The following is a 26,614-nucleotide window of genomic DNA, read 5'->3' on the forward strand; positions in this document are numbered from 1 at the left end:
AAAAGGATGGTCCAGTACGAGATAAATATGTTCGCGTTTAATTCAGTATAATCATTATGTTTCTAACCAAGTACAGGAACAGTGAGGTCGTCTGTGTATATTCACTCGAAAAAGACGTTTTCGATGGTTTCGGGTTTTGCGAGGGCATTGTAAATTTGATGAATTCAGTAAAAGCATAATCACACTGGGCATTAGAAAATTTAGAAAATCAAATATTCTATTAGATAAAATCAATTTCGTATAAATCTACCATAATGTTGGAAATTAGTGCTTGTGTCGCGTTTCCTTGTCTTTTTATGTGCTGGCTTTTATCGCTTTTAATAAAATTAACCTCGTTGCATGACTTTGAAAATGTATGGCACTTCACTCTTGCACAGTGAAGAGAGGAGCATTTCCCTGGCGCTGCGTGGCAGATACCGCAATATGGGCGCATAATGACTACAGAAGCAGGCATGAGCAGCCCCTTACAGCAGGTACTCCTACAACAAGGCACCTTACGCAGGACATTGGCCAATACACAGGCAATACGCACGCTCCTTATTAGAGCATTTCACCAATGGTTCATCGTAAAGAATACCCCAACTTAGTCAGAGCACGACAGGATTTCAAAGTGAAATGCATTCTGCAAATGGGGTGTCCACTGTCCACTCGTCCATCCGTGGCGGTCTCCTGTAAAGCGTGCTTTCACCGCACTCACACAGCGTACGCAGGAGAAGCAGCCAAACGCTGTATCCTTCCCTGGTTTTTGCTAACGAGAAGATCTAATATTACTACGTTGCTGTAACGGAAGCGGACCCTTGACGTTCGCTTAGGTGTTTTTTATTTATTTATTTTTTATTTAATTCTGCGTTTGCGCCGCGAAGCAACTGTGGTCGCTTAGGTGTACACCTCGGGGAGACTGCGATGCATCATAATTCAAATGAAGAAGGCCGAAGTGAAACACGCAAGACGATAGTGACTCACTGAAGTGGCCGTGGTCTGAGCCTGCGTATTATTGCACCACTTACGTCGGCCATCACGAGCCCATTGTTCGCATCATCAATTTAAAACCTCCCGAAATGCATGTCACAGTGCAGCAAAAGAGACCTTCCCTGTGAGTAACTCCTACCAAACAAATTAGTACTTCGTCATCGGAACCCGCATGGATAAACCCAGGTGGATTTCAAGAACATTGGGCTTTGTCTTTCGCGACCGAATACAGGATACATTTAGTACACGATACAATACACTCTGCGTACGCTAACGGTACAGAATACTAATACTATATCGGCTGATACTATATAAAGGAACCATGTCTGGACATCCGGTCCTGCATGCATGTCCAGACACGTGATTGCAAGCCGCTCTTTGAAAAGCTATATAGGGAGCGTGCTCAGAAAAAAAAAGGAAAGGGAAACCATGAAATTATTTCGAATTGAAGAGTGAAGTAATAAAAATTGTGTGAGCAAGCTGTCCGACCCCTTAACTTATCAGGAGATTGCATATTTCAGAGCGCGACTTCAATCGAAATTTTCTGCATTCGTTGTAAGTATAGGAAATATAAAATGAAAAGAAAAAAAAAACGAAATGAGGGATACTATGTATTATAACGTGGCCTTACTTACTTACTTATATTACGTGATGGTATGACTGGGGTGTACGTATGTACTCTAAAGTAGTTGATAGTAGGGCTGTTGTCGTGTTCATTTTCTCATGTTCTGTCTGTGTGTATGTTTCAGCTCCTGGGAGGGGGGGGGAGATATGTTTAATAGAGTGCAAGAAAGGAAAGTGCAAGAAAAAAGGAAGTGTCAGCCAGGCTATTGCCAGCTTGCTATTCCGAAAAAGAGAAATAAAGAAAAAGAAAGGCAAAGAAAGAAGCTGAAAATAAACAAAGAAAGAAGGAAAAGCAAAAAATGAAAGAGAAACAGGCACGCAGTGCAGTGCAGTGCAGTGCAGTGCAGTGCAGTGCAGTAGAGGCACGAATGCAGGCAGTACAGCTCCTGGCATATGCATGACGCACTCTGCGTACGATGAATTTAATTTATTGATTTGAACGAAGTGCACAGCAAGTATCAGAATGTGACTGCGAGACATTCGCCTGGATTTGGTCAAAATTACCAAAATATCACCGCAGATTTTTTATTATATCGTACCGAAAATAGCTGAAAATACCAAACAAAAGGTCGTGACATTACTTCAAGTGCTTTCGATACTTCGTGGAAAGTGCAAATGTCGAGCACCATTAAAAAAGCTAGAAATAGAAGCTTTTCCTATCGCACTGGGCCCCTTCTCCTCACGCAACTTCTCGTAAAAAAAAAAAGAAAAAAGAAATCGTCGAGACCGACGCGTACCCTGCTCGCATAAAACAGGATGCGCCCTGGATGTACTACGCACCCCTCCTTTGTTTCGCTTCCGTGCTCGGAAATCTATTTAACTTCGTGTAACATATACCTTTGTTTAATAAGGGAAATTTGTGCACATTCCTCTCGTGGAGTAACTCGACTCTTTGTCTACCTCCCAAGGGCCCAATTATTCCGGCAATGCATCGTTAAGATCGCTCCAGCCTGTTCCTTGCGAGTCGGCGTCGTGTTACGCCAGCAGAAGAACCTCCTCGGCCGTTCCCAATCTCTCTCTCTCTCTCGGTTCACCCGCTCTCGCCGTGACGTCTTGCCTTTTCTAAACACGGTTCTGTTGCCTTCCCCATACGTTCAAGTGACACGAGAGAAACGTGTTCTTCGAATTAATGATCGGCGTTGCAAATTTTAGTAAAGAGACCGCTTGCGAAATCAGTTTCTCGTCATAGGTGACGTTGGCAGTACGCAGCGCTTTGATTCGTTGGTGAGGAGCGCAATCGGTGATGCTAAAACGTGAATACGGCGAGCCCTTTCACCTGGCCAACAACGGCAAGTACTCACGTTAGATGTCAAAGATAAGACGTCCCATTAGAGGAACGAGATTTTCTTCGATTCCTGAACAGGATATATATTTCACTCGTTGTTCCTTATGACCAAAATTGATTTTTTTTCCCTGCTTGCTAATGTCGTGCTGGAGACTCGCAGCTGGTGGGTTCGAATCCTGCAACCGGCTGTGCCGTCTGAGGCTCTCCCTGGGTTTTCCGGCAGACTTTCCAGATTTATGTCGGCACAAAGTTCCCATGAAGTCTGCCCAGGACGCATACTAAGCTCCTTGTTTCCTCACTCCTTACCTACTGTCCTCTCTCCATCTGTGCACGTCCGTACGCTGCACATAGCCACAGTTGCTTCGCTTCGCGGGGTATGCCGCTCATTCCTAGACCGTTCCTATTGCTTATTCCTATTTTTATTTATTTATTTTTGTTATTTTAGGGAATAGCAAGCCGGCGTGCTGAATGGCTGAGCTTTCCTGTTTATCCTTCCTTTTCCTTTTTTCTCCCAATAAATCCCCTCCCCCCCAGAACGCGTGGCCTCTCGTTGTTGACAGCCGCCATTGCACTCGAAGAGGGAGCCCAGAAAGGCAACACGTTTAGGCTATCATGATCCGTACGCCCGTAGAATATATCCCCCCCCTCCTCCCGCGAACCATCGTGATGAACCCCTATGCTTTGTGTTGCATTGGGAACTCCATTTGAGTACCGGATTTACATGCCCGCTGTTGCCACGTTACTGAAACAGAAAAACGAAAATGAAAAAAATAAAAATAAAGGGAGAACAGGAAAAGCAAGATTAAAAGCGCCGCCGCGCGTCTCTGAGCCGAAATAGTCGACCGTAATATAGTCCAGCGGCAGAGGCCTTTTATAAACTTCACCAACCAGTGCTCGTTCACCAATCCTTCTGCCGGGAGGGAGGGAGGGAGAAAGGGGGGTGACGATTAAGTTAAAACGCTTCGAAGGGTTTCCTTCCATCTCTCATTAAATGGCGGAAAGTCCGTAATGGGTCCTCCGAGGGATGTAGAATGGATGGAATGCAGCGGTCTTAACTTTTCTGCCTTGATTGGATGCGCGTGAGCCAGACGCTTGTCGGCGATGAGGGCCCCGCATATTGATTCCGCGGCGACTCCGTGAGGTTACACCAATTTTGATGGAGAAGCTGACGGCTCTTTGGGAGTTGCCGGTATAACATCGTGAGGGGTTCCGTGTGCGTCAAAAGTTCGGGGGCGTTAATACTCAGCAAATATATTTCCTTGACTACGAGTGATAAAAAATGAGAGCATATCTGCATCTGCTTTTGCATACATATGGGTGTCTCACATAATGCGTTATTAATTTCTGTTTAAAAAATAAACTACTTGGTCCGAAAAAGATCTATCTTCTGTGAACTTTTGATAGGGCGAGCTCCATCTAGGGACAAACACAACAGACGATACAGATAGCTCCAAGAGCCCAAAGGACAAAGCCAACACCTACCAACAAACTCCTGGCGCTCATTGACTTTTTTTCGTGAATTATTTGGTGAACTCTTGCCACGAGTTGCGTCGGTTTAAATGAACGTTTGTTTGGTCGCGGAAGTTAAATTTTCAGAATTTAACTCGAAATTTTACGAAGTGAACGCAACGTTTCTTTCTCTCTCTCTATTTTTTTTTTTTTTTTGCCAGAAATAGACAGCCCATGTACAAGATACCCCAACCCATTCAAAGACACCTACCCTGTTGCAACGGATGCAAAAATAACTAAATAAAAAAGAAAAAAGAAATAAAAATCGTTCTGAGGCGCGCAAACTGTCAGCTACGCTCATTTCGCAGTCATGAAGCGCTGTGAGAGGGTGCCATGCGGCACGCCTTCAGCTCCGCTCGCGGTGTCACACTAGCCGTTGCCGCTGATAATACCATATCTGCGTCACCGCGTATCGTTTCTCTTATCTGTCTCTCTCCGCTATTCCTTTGTGTTTGTGTGGTGCGACATTTGTGGGTGAAACCATGGGCCGGCCGGCTTCATGTACCCTTTACCTTCAGTAATTGAGACGCATCATGAAATAACATCGTTAAGGTATGACAGAATAATTGAAGAGGCGCGAAGCGTGAGAAATGATATTGCACGCACGCGTTTCTAGGAGTGGGCTGCAGTGAATAACGACAAATATACATGGTGACAATACGAGGTGCACGATGTGTCGAACTTGGTTAAAAGAGAAGTTTACTTCACTCCGCTTAAAATGAACTCGAATTAAGGTGCACCCATTTTACATAAGGTGCTCGAAATGACCACCCTCGACGCCGATGCCCACAGCTAGCATTTTCGTACGACGTCTCTCGCCGCACTGAGGGTTTCCGTTCTTGCGAGTGACTGAGAAGCGTTCTCGATTCTGCGCTTCTTAAGCGATTGCGGCCCGAGAAACAAACGTCTAATGGAGTCAGGTCGGGAGATCGAGGGCTCCATTCCACGCTCCCAAACCTTCCTGTCCACTTCCCGGGAAAATGACTGCCCAAGAAACTCCGCACCCTGTATGCAGAATGAGGCGGGGCGCCATCTTGCTGAAGGTACATGGACATGTGGTGGTGGAGGGGTATAGGTCTTCTATGAAGAGAAGCACGGTTTGTTCAAGAATCTGGTTCGTGTAGTAACTGGACGCCATGCTCTTGGTTTGGAAAGATGGGACCCATGGCTGTTCCGTTGAAGATCCCCGCCCAAACGTTTAGAGACCACTGCTGCTGATTTTTTGCTGGTCGTACCCAGTGAGGGTTCGTTGTGCTCCAGGCATGTGCGTTATGTGTATTCACTTGGGCGTTCCTAGTAAAGTGTGCCTCATCACTGCAGAGCACGGTGTCCGAAAAGTTCGTGATCTCGTTCTCCAGAAATGCATTGCAGAAGTCTAGACGTTTACGAAAATCCGTAACACACACAGCCTGGTGTAAACTAACATGGTACAGGTGGTAGCTGCGCATCCGTAGCTTCATAATAATAATTGTGGGTTTACGTCACGAGACAACTTAGATCCCGTAGCTTTATTTGAGCACGACGCTTGACTAGCATAAGCACATGCCTCACGTGCAGCCATGTAGCATTCGCTTATTTCTCTATTTGTATATATATATATATATATATTTTTTCTTTCAGCTTTTGCCAGCGGAACAGGGAACTTGTGTTTGAATGGGTTGGGGTATTTCCTACATGGGCTGTCTATTTGTGGCAAAACAACTTTGCTATCACTTGGCGAAATTTCAAGTTGAATTCTGAAAGTTAAATTTCACCCGCAAAAAAAAAGAAAAAAAGAAAAAAAAAAGCCAATTAGAACCGACGCAAGTCGTTGCAAAAGTTCTCAGAAGATAAATACCGTTGACAACATCTTTTTCGGGTAAGTAGATTTTCTTACAGTAATTAATAACACCTTAGGTGAAACACCCTGTACGTATACGTCCACCCCTGATTGATCGTGGACAGCAGAAAAACAAAGAATTGAATTGAGTACGTATATTGTGAATGGCAGTTTTGGTATCTGGATGACATTTCACGTTTATTATAGCGACTGCAAAGATCTGAAACTCCAGTGTCCGCGCTCCCGAACTTACAAACAAAGAAAAAAAGAAGGTGAGCGGGGTAAGCGTCAGCGACACCTCCTCCTCCTCCTCGTTACTGATGCTGCATAACGTGCCTTTTAGAACAGACTATCAGCAGTGGAGTGAAGAAGCCGGCATCGGTATAGCTTAGTCGACTGCGTGCGCACCCCCTCAGGCGAAGATCGCGTGCCGAAGACAGCTGTAATATCGAGGAAGTAAACGTTGATTCCAGCGCGTTGAAGAACCCCAGGTAGTCGAAACTATCGGCAGTCCTCACCTGCATGTCGCCACAAAAGGTATAGGCCTTCAAAAATATCGCCTCACATGCAAGTCTGCAAGTCGAATCTCAGTTATTATCGGCAGTGAATGAGGCAGATGTCAACAACATGCCGCAGACTAGCATGCAATTGGTCAGCGATGAAAGTCCCTAGGTAAGGCTTAAGGCTACAAGGAGCAGTTGAGCGCGTTTAAAATTAAGATGGTACATGAATTTGTTTTGTGCACGTGCGCTTTTTAACTTTATAAAACAGTTCACGCAATGAATCGCTTCCAAAATCGCGTTGTTAATCACGAGAAGTTTTCCTTTCGATTTAAGTGGGGGGGGGGGGGGGATATGTTTATTGAAAAAAGAAAGGGAGGAAAGGTTAGTCAGGCGTAGGCAGACTTGCTATTCCTTAAAAAAAAAGAAGCAGCAGATCCAAGAGAATCGAACCTCGCTCTGCTCTTTCACACTGTAGAAGACAAAAACTGAAACTGATCAGTTTGTAGAAGACCACTACCAGGCAAAACGACGTCATCTTCAACGCAACCTATAAAGCAACTTAACTCCAACACTGGTGAAAATGGTTAGGTTCTTTCAGACTCCTTGTACGACGATCAAACGCACGGGAAAAGCAATTTTCGCACTAAAATGTTGCTCCTTGCAAAACGCTGCCCTAACGACCAACGAAACTACGGGAGAAAGGAGTCACGTGATCTTCGTCTTCATTATTCTGGAGAACGCGCGAAAGGGTTGAGCCTCTGCGCTAAGCTCGTTAGGGAATCTTTTTCCCGCGATTGCAGCGCCACTTGCGGCGGTTTTCCGCGACAGGTGTATAGTCGTTGGCCTTTACAGTCATGTTTTCTTCCTGGTATTGCGGCGGTATTATTATTTTGATTTGCACAGAAGGGAGAATTCGGAGGTATACGGCTGTGATTACATATTGCTCGTGCCGAAAAGCAGTTTTTCTGTTATGAATATTAAACGTGTTTGATTCAGTGACTCCGTCGCACAATGCTCGTGCATTAAGCTGTTTTATAACCACCAGCGATTATGCTATTCCTTTCGAGGCTGGCGACGAAAAGAGTGTGCTCCCGGTAGGAAAATTTTGAATCCATAGCTGAAAGTAGTTTCGTTTTGCTGGTAACAATTTCAGCCCACTGGAGTCTTTTAACGGTGAAAGCTGAAAGCTTTTAGGCTATCTCAACTGACGTGTAAATGTACTCCGAATTATTATTTTTTAGCGGCGAACAGCAGCATTATTTCTTTAGATCTTCCCATAGATATCTATGTACGGTATCGTCCTACTGGTTCCAGAGTTCTCGGTGTCTGTGGGCTCAAAAAATACTTGGTTTTTCTGGCTTTGGCTTTTCTGTGAGCTACTTGAGTTTCATCGTTCATGATGTGTTTAGGGGCTCTATGTATAGGTGTGTTCCCCCTGTTTGTGTCAGAGCTTGCCTCAGCTCCATTTCTACCTATATTTCTAGTTGCCGCCAGCCAAAAATGGGTAGAGTGTGAATGACGTCTCCAGTCCCGAAACACACTAAGGCTTCACAATTCACGAGAAAGCAATGCAGATCGTGCCGTGAAGTTTATTGCATAGTGAAATGCACATAATGCGAATAGTGTATAATTCATCGTGTCATATATTTTTATCTGTAGCACCAAAATAAACTGTTGTGATGAAACAAAGTTAAGTGAATTTAAAAAACTATGAAGCAAATAAGTTAATGTAATGAATGATGAAGTTCAAGTAATTCACGAAATACTCGGAGTTCCTACCGCCAGGAGTCGAACCCAAACCACCTGTTTCTTTTGTTTTTTTATCGCACATATCAGTACCGCACATAAACCGACCTTGTTTTCGAACAACTTACACCAGGTGTTCAGAGACCCTGTGCTTGTGTCGTTCCTTTGGATGGCGCTTGCCTTAACTTCATGATTTTCTGTACGACAGAGGACGTATTGTTTGTATTGTAAAAAAAAACGCATTGTATTCCAAGGGTAGGCACAGACAGTGTGTCACGGCGAAACATAAGTATTCCACGGTGTTTACAGCATCTGTGTAGGCAGCACACGAAACCTGGAGGTACATGTTAATATATAATATGTTAACATTATAATATTTACACAAAAATATATTGGCTGAACAGAGCAACTTGAACTTACTACAGGGTGCTATTATTGTAGTAAAGTACACAGCCTCCTCCGTCGGCTAGTACAGCATAAGGCAGCTACATATAGACAACGTAAGCATCCACTTTCATTATTTAAATCGGTGTCACGAAATTCGTACTCTGTCGATGGTACGCCAACGACTGATAGGTATCTTACCTTCGACTCTCAGCGGCCCATTGCGCGCAGCCATCTACCGATGACTGCAAGCATCCGCGAGTCGTGCAGGTCATTTACGTCAGGGGACCACATCTCCGCCCTTCCCTACGGAAGGTCGCCGCTCTACAGGGCAAGCTGACCGCAGCTTTGCAGCGTGCTACCTCCGATATACCAACGACACGTCGTAAAACTCCTTTAACGACATCCGTGACGTTGCCGGTGACGTCCTGGTGAGTGGGGGCCAATCGCGAGTAACCATCTTGCTCTTACAGGATTCCCGGCGCTTTTATTCGATCCTTCTTTCGAGACAGCGGTTCATTTGGTGGGCTTTTGGTATTTGTTTTATAGTTCGGTGCAATGAAATGTAGCGGTTGGTATGGGAAAATAAGGGGCCTTGGACCTTTTACTGCCCCTGCTCTCCCGTGCCACTGACGTCGTCTGTTACAAAGAGGAGCATTATAGCATAATTTGAGGCAGGAAACAGTTGCTGCTGTTCTCGTTCTGCCGTGTGTGTGTGGGGGGGGTATGTTTATTAAGAAAAAAAAAGAAAGAAAATGTCAGCAAGGCAAAGAGCCGGCTTACTATTCAAAAAAAAAAAAGAGGAAAACGGGGAAAAAGAAAACGGGAAAGAAAAGAAGAAGAAAAGAGACACTACAACAACGTCACATGCAGTTCACGAGTCCTGAGACTCGGAGAAAACCGATGAGAGCGGCAGTGACAGCCCACTGGTTGGCGTGCAAGACGGGGCCAAGGAGAGCGGCCAACGACACAGTCGTCACAGCCAATATGGAGCAGACGGCAACGGAGGGTGTTTTGTCGGATTGCTGGATATTTAAATGAGCAAGGAAGAATAACTTTCCTTTCACGCATTACGCTATCCACAACATATTTATGATCTTTGGCATTGGAATCGACAAGATGGCAATTCTCTGCGGCCCCATGGTGGTGACAGAAAATTTAACGCAATATGTAGAGGGACTAATATGCACATTTATGTTGAACCAGCCTCCGTGGCATAGTGGTTAGGACGACCGCTATCCACGCCGTGACTGGGAAGTGACGCGGGTTCGAACCCCCGCACCGGCTGCGCTGTCTGAGGTTTTCTCTGGCTTTTCCGGCAGACTTTCCAGACGAGTGTCGGCACAGTTCCTCTGAAGTCGGCCCACGGTGCGTAGTAACCCTCCCACTCCTTCCTGCTGTCCTCTTTCCATCTGTCCACACCTGTACGACGCTCATAGCCACAGTTGCTTCGCGGCGCGAACGAGGAATTTAATTTAAATATATTTACGTCGACAGTTCGTGGAACAGAACATATGTACTAAAGAGTACGCCCACAAATATTTCATACATACATCTTTGTATGAAACAAAAGGGAAAGAGTGCGGCTTCCTTGGCGCAAAAATCCCGAGTCCCATTCCTTTTTGTCTTGTCGTCAAAGTAACGCATCTTTCATTCCGCGGGTAGAAATCTCTTCACTTTAGTGTCCCTTTAAGCATTGGTAATAGGGTACCCTTTCTTACCCTATCCTGTGCAATCAGCGTGTGCGCGTACAACCTCTGGAACGTTCTTTCTTTTTTTCTTCTTCCTATCACTTCTCCGTCCATTCTTTTATTTTGAGGCTAACTTAAACATCAACATATTTGCCAGAATTTATGGTGTTCTCTTGGGCACTCCGAGCGATGCACCCCATGGCCCTGCGGAAATAACGATCGGCCGGCTAGGAAGTGAGTCATCATGAATGTCCAAAAGAGCGCCTCCGCGAGTTTCGTCGTAAGAACTTTATTGCTTTAATTCCGACGCTGGCCACCGGGCGGCCATGGAGCGCCACTAGCACCACAGTTATAAGGTGTGGCCGATTATTTATGAAGCGAGGTCCGATGGTCGCTTATAAAATATTGAAGTTCTCCCTCATCTACTCAGCAAACCTACAGCTACGCGAAGGGAGTGCTCATTTTGAAGGCCCGCGAGATATTGGCTACGTACAGGGCCGAGGAACTTCAGCAAAAATTGTTTTAGCGGGCGTCTTTTTTTTTTTTTTTTTTTTCCTGCGTACGCTTTCGGTTCTACACTTTGGAGTCTTTCTGGGCACCGTACACTTTGGAGTCTTCCTTTCGATTGTTTTGAGACTAATTTTTCTGCACTAACCATCTCAGTCATAGCCAAGAGGAATTAAAACATAAAGAACCAGAAACGAAGATGTGATATTAAAAGTACACATCCCCATTTTTTTTCTTCATCACATCACTCTTGAAACAGAACTTCACCGCATAGCACGCTTCTAACGAACCGTCATTACGAATGAGATCATTCTGTCCCCTGATTTGTTGAAAATGGAAGGTGCCCGCGTTTTTGTGACACTTATGCAGTCGCGTTAATTGTCACAAAATACTATAACAAATAATCTACATTAACGCAAACTAATACAAGGCATCGTCAGGGTGCACAGCGCTCACTCACCACCCTCGTTAAGAACGTAGCAGTGCTCTCGACTGATTAGTCGTTTTTTTCCCCCTCTCTACTAGATCTGGGGTAGCTTGTCCCGTGGTGAGCAGGCTGACATCTCCATTTTTTTCTCCTACCATCATCATCATCTTAATATAAGAGGAATACATAGTAATTTTATTGAGCTCATTGAAAGGACGACGAAATAACACGCGCTTTCGTTTGTGGCGACATACTGCGATAAAAGTTTAGACACCATAATTTCGATTGTCGTTTTGCGGTTCTAGCCGAGAACTCGGCGGCGGAGACGTTTCATAACGGCATTTCACTGGGTCTCGCCTTCTCGAGCCCTGAACGGGATTAAGAACATCGCCGTAGACGGCGCAGTTAAGCAAATCCAAGCCGAGAAATTTTCCTCCTGGGATTACAGCGAGCTGCGGGATCAAGTGGTTCAACTTCCTCTAACGGAACGTGCTTTCGGTACGGAGTGTGCAAATATAAGAATGAATAAGAGCGAAGAGGATGTGTTCATTCCGGCCGATAGGGACGGACATGTGCTTTAGCGTTAAGCCTACTTTTCCTCTGATCGTTTCAAATGGAGCTGCGTGTGCATCTGCTCGATCTTTGGCAAGAAGATTTGGCGCTAAGTGATAAGACAAAACTGGGGTTGTTTCTGTTACTAATATTTTTGTAGGCAACGGCGCTGTGGTTTGTGATACAAACCTTTGAAATAGGTGTGCCAAGGATATTTTCAAGGGACATCGTTCGTTTCCTTTCCTCTATGTCTGAATGATTGTCGGATGATGATATGAGGGGCAAGAAAAAAATGATCATACCCGTGCAATCTATTTATTTTATTTATTTAAAAAAAATGAAATGTAATGGTGCAATATTTATGTTCCCTCGCACACCCAGCATGCGTCATGCGTACAGCAAAGATATATCATTTCACATTGTTCTTGAACTTGAGAGGATACTATAATTTAAGACGTGATTTAATGCACATACCGCATATCTGCATTTAATAATTTTCCCGTCACACTACTTCGAACTCGAGACTGTTTTTCTGCAGTAACATTTTGTTCGAGATATCCGCGAATCCCAACCTTAAACTTTTCCGTGCTTACTGTTGACGGATTGACCAGTTTCCCCTGTGGTCAAATGGCGCATCCGCCATCATAAGCGACCACTCATCTTGTCATCAATAAGTAGCTATCAGATATTAAAAAGATCAAACGAATGGTATAATGTTTAGTCATGCTTTCGCCAGGAAAAGCATCTCCAAGAGAATAGACAGCCTTCTGAGGGCTGTTGGAATACCGCACCAAAGCTTAGGTCTCGCAGGATTTAGGAGTTACCGTTGTTGCTTATCCCTGCTTCCAATCTTCCAGCACACACGACGGCTTCTGTAACAGAGCGTTTGGCAATACAAAAAACTTCGTTTAATACGCATTTTCCGGCAGTATGAGTTCCTCAGGAAGAGTCTACTCGTGTGAGATTACCTCCATTCTGAAGCATTTACAGAAAAAAAAAAGCAACTTTTCCCTACACTTGTCAAACGCTAGACAAAAAAGTTGAGAACTCCGACTTAACATAACAAAATAACAAAGTTTACTCAGACGTTTCGTCCGTCATGCGATGGACATCATCAGTGCCAAACTGAATGAGAGATTACAAAACCGGTCGCTATTTAAGGAGATGGGAGTATTGTACGTGGGAGTATGGGAGTATTACAATACTCCAATCTCCTTAAATAGCGACCGGTTTTGTAATCTCTCATTCAGTTTGGCACTGATGATGTCCGTCGCATGACGGACGAAACGTCTGAGTAAACCTTGTTATTTTGTTTAAGTCGGAGTTCTCAACCTTTTTGTCTAGTTATGCCGTCTCCCGGCTTTTGGAGTATTTTTGCACGTCAAACGCTGTAAACAATTAATTGCTTTGGAGTTAATCGCTCGTGCACCGCCACCAATCAAGCGTGCAAAGAGCATTAATAAGCATGTTTGCATACACTGTCTCCCGAACAGTATTATTATTTCTGAATTTTGTGTTGCTCATCACATACAAACAGTGTAACATATTTAAGGTGAGAGGATAACTTAGATCTACAACATTGATCCAGACGAACGAAATTCTTGCGGAATATTCTAGAGGAATGAAAAGCAAAAGATGCTCATGGTTTGAGATTGATCTTGTGTGTGAGACGTAACAGTCCTGCTGTTCGATAATAATACGTGCACTTTAACCGAAGTACGAGGCGGCGCATTACAAAAGAAGTCGACTCCCAATAAACCCAAGAAGCCAACGTTAACACTAACGCCACCGTTCCACCGAACAATAAAGGATTTACAAGATCGTTTGCTAACGACTACACGTGATGCAGCGTGCCAAGAAATTCCCCGAGCGTTCCGACAAGACAAATGGATACACTGATGTCAGGGTCTGTTTCCCTGCGCACTTTCTTCGGGCCCTAAGGGAGGAGGCTACATCCTGCCAGAACCCCTATCTAATTGCCTTGTCTGATTGGCACACGTAGCCTATTTCTCTTTTATTTCGACTCCTCTGCCTCGTGGTGGCGTTGCTGTAGCTAGGTTGGAAACTGGCCGCCGTGACACTTGACGGAAGCTTTCGTGCGTTGTCGTTCAGGGAAGCATCGACCGGCATGCCCCGCATTCAACGCAAAAGCGATCAGGTGCTTCGCTAACTAAGCAGAATCGCCCGCAATATTTGATGTCATTAGGGGATTTTAGAATAGCGTTCGTTGGAAACGCAAACACAAAACGTAAACGCTATACCGGGCGCAACGGGCCTGTTCGGAAGACTTAAAAAAAAGAATATAAAATGAAAAACACCGGAGAATTCATTTTTCTAAGCATGCTTTGTTGTACATAATAAAAATATCAGCAAAAATATGTCCTACCGCAATACAACTCACGGTTTTTCTTGTGAATTACTTGGTGGCATTTAGCAGACGACGGAATGCTCTCGCAGTTTCTCGTCGGCCGCGAGAGCAACCCAGAGCCGCAAACGCAGCTTTGCGGTCCAGCAATTTCCAATAAATAGCGAGCTCGCGCAAAATGCAAAAGCTGAGTTTGCGTTCTTTGCATGCGCAGTGACGGCAGCGCTATTTCTCGCGCACGCAAAGCTCCTAAGCCTGTTATTTTAAAACTCCCTATTATCGATATATCGCGCGTTTCGAAGGGAATAGACGTGTTGGGAATGTAAGAATATACGTAGGAGGATGTCACGACGTCGCTGACGGCGTCTGTTCTCATCATGAGTGCAGGCTACTGCGATATTTGGATTGGAGTAGATTGGATTGGATATGAAAGAAAAATATGGAGAGGTTAGTCCCGTCCCAGTCAGGACTTGCTGCTCCAAAACGCGTTTGTGGGTGGAACAATAGAGCATGGTATGCACTCCATTGCTCCTGTTGAAGATGACAGTTCTGTCACCAGTAGCTTCAGGGTGTACAGCGACGTACAGTCGGGAGTGTTAGTGGGTCGGTAGCACGCAACGAAAACTGTACGATTTAAAAGCAGCTGTCCAGTAAATGTCATTTCAACCAGCGGAATCGGCCTAACGGGTTTCGGATCCGCTTCCGTGAACAACATTCCGATCTACTTATCATCTGCTAGGAGCGTGTTCATTTCTAGCGGTAACTATAGCGGGTTAATTTTTCTTCTGCCAAGCAGCAACAACTTTATTTGAATGATGATGAGCGGGGGGACTTCTGCCAAGTTTACTTCTTCGTGCTTAACATGCGACTTATATTCTTTGTACGAAGAAAGCGGGCAACACGGCAAGTCGCTCGGCAGAGTTCAAAGTAACTCGTTACTGTAACTAAGTCCTTTTTTTTTTAGTAACTTGTAACTTAACTCGGTACTTTCTTTTTCAGGTAACTTTGCCAAAGTAACTGAAGCTAAGTTCCAAGTTACTTTTAATTTGTTTTTCACTCACGTCCACATATTTTCTTGTTTTCTTTCCGGTTCTTTCGCTGCATTTTATGCCATAAAACGTGATATTTAATCAACGGCAGTATTCTATTCAGGAAGTAAGAACCGCTGCCATTGAAATGAAGCTGAATCATTGTGCACCCACAGGGAGTAAGATGCAAAGCGTTCGAATTGTTGGACATAAACGAAAACGATCTAAGCGTGTTGCACCCCCCTGCAGGCAACTCAAGGTCTAACCCAACTGCTCACGCGCGCTGCACCTGTCTAGTGCTACTTTGTGTCCGAAGTAACTTGGACTCGATCTATGGCTCGGCGTCCTTCTTCCGCAGCTCCCACCGCAACTTTCTTGTGAGAATAAAAATGGTGATGACTTTACTGACTTTCAGTTAGCAGCATTCAAAATTAACAGCTCAGATGTCCGGAGGCGGATTCAGGTGACCCCATTTCCGGTTGTCTTTGTCGATACCATCTGAACATTTGGGATACGATTACAAGTTACATTTAAGTTACACTTAAGTTGATCTCGTCTGCCTCGTACATTATTCGAACTGTTCGTCTTTGGATTCTGCTTGACTTCACCATACCAACAACACACGACATGTCTAAGCTCCAACAACGATTTGTAAGTTAAAGTAGTGCGTCTTCTTAATCAAAGCAATGACGCGTTATAACCTATGCTGTTCTTGCGCCACTTCTAATCACCATGTATACAACACGCACAAAAAAAATTTTGATTCCTATAGCTTTCTTTTTCTTCTTCTTCTCGTTATTATTATTATTGAATAGCAGGTCGACCTTGCTTTTGCCACTGGACATTTCCTCTCCTTTTCTACACTCCCCCTCTTCACTCATGTCACATTTCTTCCGTCCTACCAACCAACCCACCGACCGAGCATCCCTCCATATGCCCTTTCATCCTATAGACAGCGCGTTCGGAACGACAGTCCTGTCTAGAATCAGGAGCAACTAAACGGATTGAGACTCTCATTACGATCGCCATGCGGTGGCCGCCGCTTCGTGACACAACCGGTTGAGCCTCGAGTTCAATCTTTCCCCTCCCACTGCGGTGATGGACCCCTGCACTCCCCGCGAGCGCTGAATATAGCCTACTAAGGTTAATGGCGCCTGGCAACATTAATACCCGTTACGCAAAGGCAGAACCGCTGGGGGTCGCTCCTAATTTCGATAGATGGTGTCAGCCAAGTTCATATCTTTTATGCTATTGCAACGCTCCGCTATCCTCTGTCCTGCGTTGTACCGTATGTTTTTGTATACGTTCGTGTATTCCTTTTGTTCTTCTGATATCCTATAGCCCTGGCTCTGTGGCGCCGATATTAACGGTCTCGTTTAGGAGAATTATGGGATGGCAATGTGTGTCTGTGTATAATGACATTCATTAGATGCTTCTCGTGTCTTCTAGCTTTACTGTTTTCTTTATTGTTTTTTTTTTACTATCGCCCTTTTTTTTATTACAGCAACTGTAATAAAACAGGCGCTGTTGTTACAGATCAATCGATATTCGAAAGTAGTACTTTATTTCGAGAAAGATTACGATGTGATGATGCTTCGATGTGTTATTATTATTATTTATTTATTTTTTTTGCGATGGTGTAGTTTTAGAATTGGGTGTGTGAGAGTAGGGGGTGCAAAACGCAAGCGCTATCACGCACGCGGCGGCCTGTATAGAGAATGGTTTTTCATAACGCAGAGCTGTGCACTTGAGGCCTTCGCTCGCAGCGCCGCTGCGACTAGCAACAGAGACTTACAAAAGAAAAGGGAACGAAAAATAAAAGCGTCCCTTTGTTAACGCATCGCGTCGTTAGCAGTAAAAATAATTGCTATCGTAAAACAAAAGCGGTCTTCCTGTACCAATGTTTTCGCCCGTTAGCAGACGATAGGCTAGTGCGGATATTCTCGCGGGGGGGGGGGGAGGGGATGACGTGTGGGTGACGGCCTCGAGACCGGCGCGGGATGTTGACGTTGATGTTGGTCGAAAACATAAAAGGGAGAGAATGAATTCATCACACTTTCGCCCGCCCTACGTGGAGGCGATAAAACAAACACATACCACATCAGTGGTTACTGTAATGCACAATAAAGCACACGGTCGTAGTAGAATGCCTCCGGTGCCTTACTCAGAATAACAGTAAACTGACAAAGCAGCATCCCTCTTGTTAGGTGGCCAAAGACCCAGCACTTTTACGAGGTCAAAGTTTCTGTTGTTGAGTCGGTTCATATGATATGCCTGCGAGCCCCTGTGTGATGAGCGTTCTGTTGATGTTTTCACCGCCGCTAATGTTGACCTACTGCCTCCGCTGGCAGTCGCTCATCGTCTCATCATCATGTCTCATCTAGAGATGCAAAATTTCCTGAATTTTGAATCGCTCCTAAAAAAACGGTTGTTCCCGAGGTTTTTTTTCCCGAAAAAAATGGAAACAAACGCGGTTCTGCTGAGTCGAAGCATTGCCGGCCAAGCCGCAGCATACAATGAGCTAGAATCTTTAGTAGTGTTCACCCTCTAGGCATAAATGCAGAGCAGAGCATCCTAATGAGACTGCTGTCTACTCAGCGATAGGTTGTGAACGCGATGGCGATGGCTTGGAGTAGCCAGTCGGAGTTCTAAGTTGGTGGTTGTTGGCGTATTACAGGCACCTAAGGCACTGTTGGCGGGTGGAACGCATCGAAGGCATTTTACATTTTTGAATTTTATCGCCTGGAAATTTTGGGCAATTTTTCCGGAGACGAGGAAAAAACTAAAAAAAAAAAAACAGCTTTCCCCCCAAAATTTCCGTTTTTTTTTTCCGGGGCCTCTCATCTCTAGTCCCATCCCATTTCGTCCATCGTGACTTGGGGTAGTGGACCGCACCTCAGGTGGCGAGTTTCCGCAATCATCATCATCAGTTTATCTGCTGTTGCTGTTGTTGTCCAGTCGGTCGAGATCGGATTTCATAGTGGCCCTTTGAGATGCACATCTAGAACTGTGCACGAGAACGTGCGCGGGACACCTCTGCGGGGACTCACGCTATTTTTGCAATATAGGGCGCGCACCTAAAACCTCCTCCCTCCCTCTCCCTTCCTTTCTTTCTCAATAAACATATCACCTCCACCTCCACCCCCCATAGCACGCTTCTGAATTCCTGGCATGCGCAGTGGGGACGACGCTATTTCCTTGGGGCCTCAAAGAACTGGAGTCCCCTGTTCACCAGTTCCCAACGCCAGCACCTATATACAGCCGGGTTGCTGTGTAGAGAAGTTACATTTTCTTGCTAAAATGAGCAAAACGATTATATACTCGTGCTTTGTGTTTTTCTTCGTGCACAGTGTTCCGTTCGCAAACCACGTTTCCTACCAACGTTTAGAGCTGTTAATTAAATATGTATTCTGAACAGAATCGTGATTCATCTGAAATCCTTTCACAGACCAAACTAGTATACAGTCTGCTTCCCCTTCACCGACACCTGCGCTCCGTTCGACCGACTCTAATGCTCAAAAGCAGGTGCTGCACTGCCTGTGTTTCCCGTCGCTGTACGTGTCCGTATAGGCAGTACCGGAAGAATTAGGGTTCCGAATATCGAGGCATTTTTACAATCCAAGGTTTTCGGGCGTTTATTTATTTATTTTTATTTATTTTTCTCTGTACATACATATGTTATGTCTCGCTTATCCGGAATTCAGGTATCCGGAAAACTTGTTATCCAGACTGCAGGGTGTTACCCTATAAAGGTCTACCCGTGCCGCCATGCCGTATTCGCCAATTACCTAATGCAGGTGGCACATTGTACGGTCTTTATATAAAGCTCATAAGGACATTTAATCTTGGTAAATTCCAAAGTGATTGAGTGCCGCAGCACGAAGTTATAACTCAAAACGTGCAATTCCCATAGTCAAAACAATCAAGATGGCGGCGTTGAGAAGAGCACTTGACATGCTCCTCCCCAGACGACAACGTGTCGCATATCCTGCCAGCCGGATGGAACTGCAGTTTTCATTTCGCTTTCGTGTAACTGTCGTATTTTGCTCAGAAGTAAGCAACGTGAGGAACGAAAAATGCCGACGTATACTCAGCAGACGACACCCAAAACGGATGTCGTCTGCTAACTGAGGGACGCCATCTTGGCTGTTTTGACTACGGGAACCTTACGTTTTGCGCTATAACTTTGCGTTACGGTGCTCAATCACGTCGATATTTACCATGATGGAATGTCCTCATGAGTTTTATACGTAGGCAACACATTGTACCGCCTGCATTGAGTAATTGGCGAGCACGGCATGCCGGCGCGGGTAGACTTTTATAGGGTAACACACTGTATATTATCGAAAACGAACCTGCTTTCATTGACTTTTGTCTCAGTTATCCGGAACTCTTTATCGGTATCCGGACTGCAAGTACGGGGACCAATGTTCGAGATCATATGTCATTCGCTGCTCTGGAAGTCTGTGAACGGCCTCTGCCCTTGGCATATGCTGTGTTCACTTTGTTCCGAAAGGTGGGTCACATCTCACCGGGTCCTTCTGTACTATTTGGCTCGCCCTTCCTCAGAGGTCACTCCCTTCTGACGTGTGCGAACACATAGTACAGATGGTAGACAACAAGCGCAAGAGGTGTCCTGTAGCCACCGTGCACATGAAACCATATGTGAGCCACGAATGTCCAGGCCGTCATTAATCATCTCCAGTCTCTTGACCTGGGTCAAAAAGGTCCCCGGGCATTGATTTGGGGAAGTCCACTATCTACGACATCCTCCTGGAAAAAGAGAAGTGACACTCCAGTGAACCTACAGCTGGGTGACGCAGCTGGAGCCTTTTTGAGGTAAGCGTACCAGAGGCGATCTTTTCCTTGTTTTCTTTCTCCTGGAGCAATAAGAAGGCCTCTTAAATTTTCGGGCTCCCTCGAAATTTGCTAGATTCGCTTACCCGGAAATTCGTTCGGACGAAAATCCGGACGAAAATGGGACGAGGTGTACAAACAAACGAGACATCAGATGACCTGTATGCACAGTGCTGGATCACGGGGCAATGACTGCGTCAAGGTACAGTACGATGAGATAACAAAGTACACAAAACCCGACCTATGGTACTTTAACAATCACCCGGTCAATCACCGGCGTCTTCATTACTGCCCTATAAGGGCAGGCTCAGTCTGTATTGAGGGTCATTGCTATAGTTGATCTACGGAATTTCGGACGGTCACATTCAGGGAAGGTCCTCCACTACCGGTAACAGAAACGGAAATGAAAATTATTGTCCGGTATTCAATTCGGGTAATGGCCATTACTGTTGTGCGATGACATTTCAGTGACTTTTCATTTTATTTTTGTATTTTGATGACTCCATTCCTTGTAATGTTCTAAATATTACACGACAGCATAGAAACAAAGGGCACTATTGGGTATGGAGGGTGCATCACTCGCTTAGCTACTCGTGACATTATACTTACCTACATGACATCAAGACATGATGCTTACACAACATAGACTCCACACACTCTACTCCACCATAGCACGAGGATGACAGCATATCTTTTTATTTTATTTTTATTTTCTTGATTTCACCGTGGCCATGGCGGTATTGTTTACCACTGGAACCGTCCGCATTGGATGACGGTTACGCCCATCTTGGGTTGCTGGACTCAGAGTGACTGAAGGCAGAAGACTGACTGAAGACATGTTCCTACATTTCTTCAAAAATCTTGCAAAATGTGCACATCCCAACGACGTAAAATTACTTGTGTAGTGTGTACGCGTGACACCGAAGCAGCACTTAGGCAAAACAAGGTGCTGACAGAGCCGGACGGTCTGTCCTCCCGCAGCTCTGTAACATCTGTTCCATTACCGGAAACATTAACGGAAACGTAACGGAAACGAAATTGAAAAACTGGTATCAGAAACGGATAACGGAAACGAAAATACAGCAGTAACGAAAATGGAAACGGTAACGAAAATACGTCCGTTATGCTTCCCTGGTCTCATTAGTCTATTGGTCTCATTGGTCTACGTCCCTTGGACATCTTGGGTTGCGTTTCTTTCGCTTTTCCGTTGGGCTTGTGCGTCGTGCTTCTACTTTCTCTTCTATTTCTATGTCTTCTTTTCTTTCATCGTCATTAATTTGTATGTTGTTGTTGTTGTCTTCTATTTACGTGTACTGTAGTAGCCCATATTTTTCTTATTCAATCAATCAGTCAATCACAATGTGCGGTTTGTACAGGTTGGGACAAAAGCTTACGGAACACGCGAGCGGCGTACTTTTTCTTCGGTGCGACACCCTAGCGGCAGCAGGAAGCCGGTGGGTTCACTGTTTCGGAGGGGTGGAAGGGTGCGCCGTTAGTGACACACAGCGGTAGCTTCCCTCACAAGCACACCCAAGCCCCTCCCCAATCTGCAGAACCAAACCTGGACTAACCTCACTAAAGTGAGGTGATTTAGCCCATTTCAACGGCCCTACCTTTCGCAAGATGGCAAGTTTCGAATCCGTTAAGCTTAGCACTCCCGTGTTTCTCCTGCGCTAGAAGTGCGTCAGATTGGGTTCTTGAAATGCATATTAAAAAACTTCTAGACCACACATTCTTGTAATTCTTGTTTTTTTTATATATTCACTATATAGTCTTCTCTTACTTCAGTGCATTATTTCGCTTTTGAACACTCCGGCTAATTAGATAAAGTTATAAGCCCGTCTACCGAACAACACCCGCACAAGGTTTAAACCGTACGACACTCGTTCCCTAGAGAATCCAAGTGCACAGGTGATGGCAGACAAAACAAACACACTATGGTAACCTAGCCCGCCATAAACACACTTCGCACACGGCATGGCACGCGGAGCAGAGCGGAAGCGGAAGCGACTTGCATTGGATTGGATACCATTGCGCCGAACGTGCCTGGTCTTCACACGTGGAAAGGCTGTGGCGGAATCCGGCCCAATCCAAAATATCGATCATGGCGCCTCCCGGACTTGGACATTGGGAGAGGGTCTTGCCTTGGTACAACTCCTTTGCTCTCCCAATCACTCTCTCTCCCAGCTTTTATTCTAGCCTTTCTACTTATGATTTCTATGCTTCACATAATGTTCCACGTGCAGTGGGGTAGGGTACTGCGCCACCGCTTTGAGACACCCCATCTCATTGTCATCATTTATTGTTGTTGTTGTTGTTGAGTCAGTTTTGGCCGTGGCTCCGGCCTCGTCGTTGGAAGGACGGCATGAGGAAATCGTGCGTCCCGAGGGAACTGGCGCGACGACGAAATAATGGCCCGCTTGCAGGAACGTTGACGAAATCTCTCAGTAGCGTCCTCAGCAGCTTCGGTAGTGCTCCGAGCACGACCTCATCTCTGTTCGTTCGTTGGTGATGGCATTGAGGACGGCAGTGAGGAATTTCCTCAACGCTCATGCAAGCGGGCATACAACGTTTTCTGCATAGCTGGACGTCCTTTCTGCTTATAGTTGTGACGATTTTGTCGGTTGGACCTGGTGCTCGGTTTCACATTGTAACTGATATTTTTTTGTGTAGATAAAAAATAAATGGCAAGCCGGCGAGATAAGGTAAAAAGAATGACGATTAACCACACCTGAATCTTTAGGCACATGACGTAGTGCAGACTACTACACGAAAGTCTTCTAATTAAATTATTCGTGCTTCTGACCGGTTAATCGACATTTTTTTTGTAGTGGAAACGTCTCAGGACAAAGACAACCAACCAAACAAACAAACAGAGCGTTGGCATCTTTTTTTTTTTCCCTTACATGTTACGTACGTGACCGACTATCCGTAGACACAAAAAGCCGAACCTTATTATCCCAAAAATCCCGACATTCCGGGACCTGGAAACACACCAGGATATTGGCATTCAAGCACTCAGGCGGATACGGCACACGTGCAAGTTATAAAACTAGAGGCAACTTACAATATGCATTTCCGCCTTTGAGCGTACAGAAACGCTCCCTGCCACACACGCGATGCAACGTTTTCGACACCAACAAGCAGAAACATGTTTCCCATCTTTTTCGCACTCTACCGTTACATACAACGTGTGACACCCCCAATCCACCCAGGGCACAGTTATACGTATGTGCTTGTACCACCTTCCTGCTTTATTCCCTTTTATACGCGTGTATATCCTTTTTATGGCAGCACAAATTGACAGTGGCCCCGAAATGTCACCGTCCATTTTGGAGAGCGAACCGAATTTTTTGGGGAAAAAAACGGGATGGGCTTCACGGGCGAAATACTCGTGGGTATCCTTGATTTAATTCGGTTAGTGTCTCGTCGAATGTCAGATATGTCTTCGTCGACATCACAATGGTTTCTAAAAGCGCGCAAATAAAGAAACAAGGTAGAAAAGTGACATAGACATGTGCCAACGCAGCTAGTGCGAAAAGGGGAGTTCCTATAAGGAAACGTGTGAAAGCGGGGGTTAAGTATGCTATGCAAGTTGACAGCCGAAAACAAAGTAGGTTGGAGGTCCCTTTCTTTTTATAGGAACGGTACATAGGTAGACGTTTGAATCCGCGTCTATAGACGTGTGAACAGGAAACACTGAGCATGAACAATTGCAGCGATGTCTTCTCTGTAATATGAAGCAGCTTTGTGACAATGGGTAAACAGACTGACGTATGAATTGTACGCTACCGCGTTGCGTACGCTACGATGAGACGCTACGTGTTCAACCTATGACGGACTGCAGAAATACTCTTTATTAAGCTCTTTTGGGAGAACACGATCGACGCAAGAGCCACCAAGCGGCCGTTTGCAATTGAGTGGCGCGACCAACAGCTTCGTAATATTTTGACGTTATTTCGTATTTCGTACCGTTATGGTTGCCTGCGTTGAATCGCATTCTTCTCTTCTGCAGCTGTGTTTAGTAGTCGAAAGAGCCAGACAGTGGCGGTGTTGTGTTCGTTTGTGCCCGTGCCCGTCTGTTTGTCTGTTCCAGCCTCAGAACAATTACTTTCCGTATTCGTGTAATCTCGGACAAGCCGAGACCTCGCGAGACGATCACGCGACGAACGAATACCGTTCCTTTTATATTGGTGTCAAAGCAGGGATGGGCAGTATTTAAATACATTGTAGTTAAAATACTATTTAAAATATAAATACACGTATTTATATTTTGTATTTAAATACAGACTCGAAAAAATATATTTATAATTGTATTTAAATACAAATGTTTTGGTATTTATTCTTGTAAATACTTTGTAAATACTTCTAAATACCGAATATACTGACTCATGTCTTAAAGTTGCCATACATTTGACCTTCCGGGAAGAATGGAGGGTTTGAGGCACAGTGTTTGAGCTAGTATGCATGCGACAAGCCATTGTAAATGTGTGGAGATGCTGTTCTCCTTTGCAAATCTGATTGTACGGCAGAATAAAAGACGCCCAAAAGATGCAGTCTTCGAGAAAATTCTAGTATTAAAGTTGCCATGATAAGCTAACAAATAAATGCTATTGTCCCTTTCTGATTTGTTGTTATGATCATCGTTATCTCTGTAATTCCAGATGACATCCTCCTCACAGTATTTATGGTAGTAGTTACGGTATTTAAATACTGTATATATCTTTTGTATTTAAATACTCACATTGAAAAGTATTTATGAAGAGTATTTAAATACCCCTTTCAATAACGTATTTTGTATTTATATTTAAATACTAAAAAAATGTATTTATGCCCATCCCTGTGTCAAAGTAACGACATCTCATTCTCCGAGTAGACATTTTTGCACTTTGGTGCCCCCTTTAACGACATCCTTGACCTAGAGCCTAATCTGAATCCCGAGTTACAGGTTATTAAGACTGCCAGTAGTCATTTTACACCGAAGTTATGTACCCTAAGCGAACGCGAAGCCAAATTCTGCGTAACCGGAACGATATTTGTGCCTACCGATCTTCGTGTGAGCGGCATGTGGGCTATGGTTGTCGTAACGCAGTGTGAGGTAGCCGGTCTCCACTTTGGTGGAGCAAACATCTCTTGTTTATTGTTGTTTCCATCACCATCATCATCGTGTGGAGCACCACTTTCTTGTTTCTTATTCCCCCCCCCCCCCTCCCAGTAGCGTTTTTGGGCTCACGTATACAGATTCGGAAGCTATCCGGATATGTTCGCTTTGAATGAGATCTTCTTTCCATTCGAAATTGAACTGTAGAAATCCAAATCGAATGCCCAATTATTAGCTTCTTTATTCGAAAGGTCAGAATATTCGCATAGCAAGACCGTGGCTGCTTGTCATGTTCCGAAAGGAATCGAACCCGATAGCAGTCGTTGCCGATATTGAGAAGGCATTTCTTCACAGTTATCTGAACAAAGGATACCGAGACATTTTTCAGGTTGTTTCGGTACACGACGCCGCGTAAACGCGACGGAACCAGAAATCGAAGTTTATTTATTTATTTATCACACGAGCGATCGGAAACAGATACAAAAACTCACAGGGCGTGACTTTGTTAGGAGGTTGTCAGTTTAATAAGTTTAGTCAGGAAGTTAAGTTTGCCGGTCCCTTTCGGAGCAGCATCTCCCCTTTTCCTTTGGCGGTACACTGCGTTTCATTATCGAAAGAGCAGCTTAATCGTACCCCTTTCTAAGTCAGCTGCTGGATGGGAACTTTTATATGGACAATCATAATGTACCGAGTATGGTCACATTACATGAAGGCGAACCTATTTTCTTTTTTTCTTTTTTTTAGCGACGCAAAACAAATTGTTGAAAGTGGCGTGAATGAACCCAAAGAAGCGTACCGCGAAGACTACTCCGTTCCTCGAATTCAACTCCGTAGCACTGCCAACACGAGATACACTGCACGACCAAACGAGGTTAGGGCCATTTTTCCCCACGCTTTCTCTTACTCGCCGTGCGGTGGTGCTACAATCGCATTAAGGGCCGCGTTGGCAAACTTTGTTTCGCCGACGCTGTGTGACCAGAACGTCGGGGAGGCTAAAGAGGCAAATAGAAGGGACCAACGCTATTACAGTGACGCCTTGCCCTGCTGCGTCCGTCTCTCCGGGAATCCTCGTGGGTCCGTCGACCATTTTGGGGACTCGCGTTGAGATCCTCCATGCCTGTTAGGAGACCACGTGATGACTGGAGAGTTTACGGTCCAGGAGGTGTTCTAGAGCGACTGATAGCGATGCAGACGCTAAAGAAAGGTGTCTGTAATAGAAACACAGCCCTCTCGTGAAGTCTTGCCTG

The 26,614-nt window shown here is 44.9% G+C and overlaps 1 long non-coding RNA gene across 2 annotated transcripts in view; it reads left to right on the forward strand.

The window, feature by feature from the left end:
* The window catches only part of LOC135391085 (uncharacterized), a 139,449-nt gene that overhangs the window by 50,209 nt on the left and 62,626 nt on the right, over positions 1 to 26,614 (forward strand). The gene's annotated exons all lie outside the window — the stretch shown is intronic.

The sequence above is a fragment of the Ornithodoros turicata genome, chromosome 4, assembly GCF_037126465.1.
Source record: "Ornithodoros turicata isolate Travis chromosome 4, ASM3712646v1, whole genome shotgun sequence".
NCBI classification, from domain to species: Eukaryota; Metazoa; Arthropoda; class Arachnida; order Ixodida; family Argasidae; genus Ornithodoros; species Ornithodoros turicata.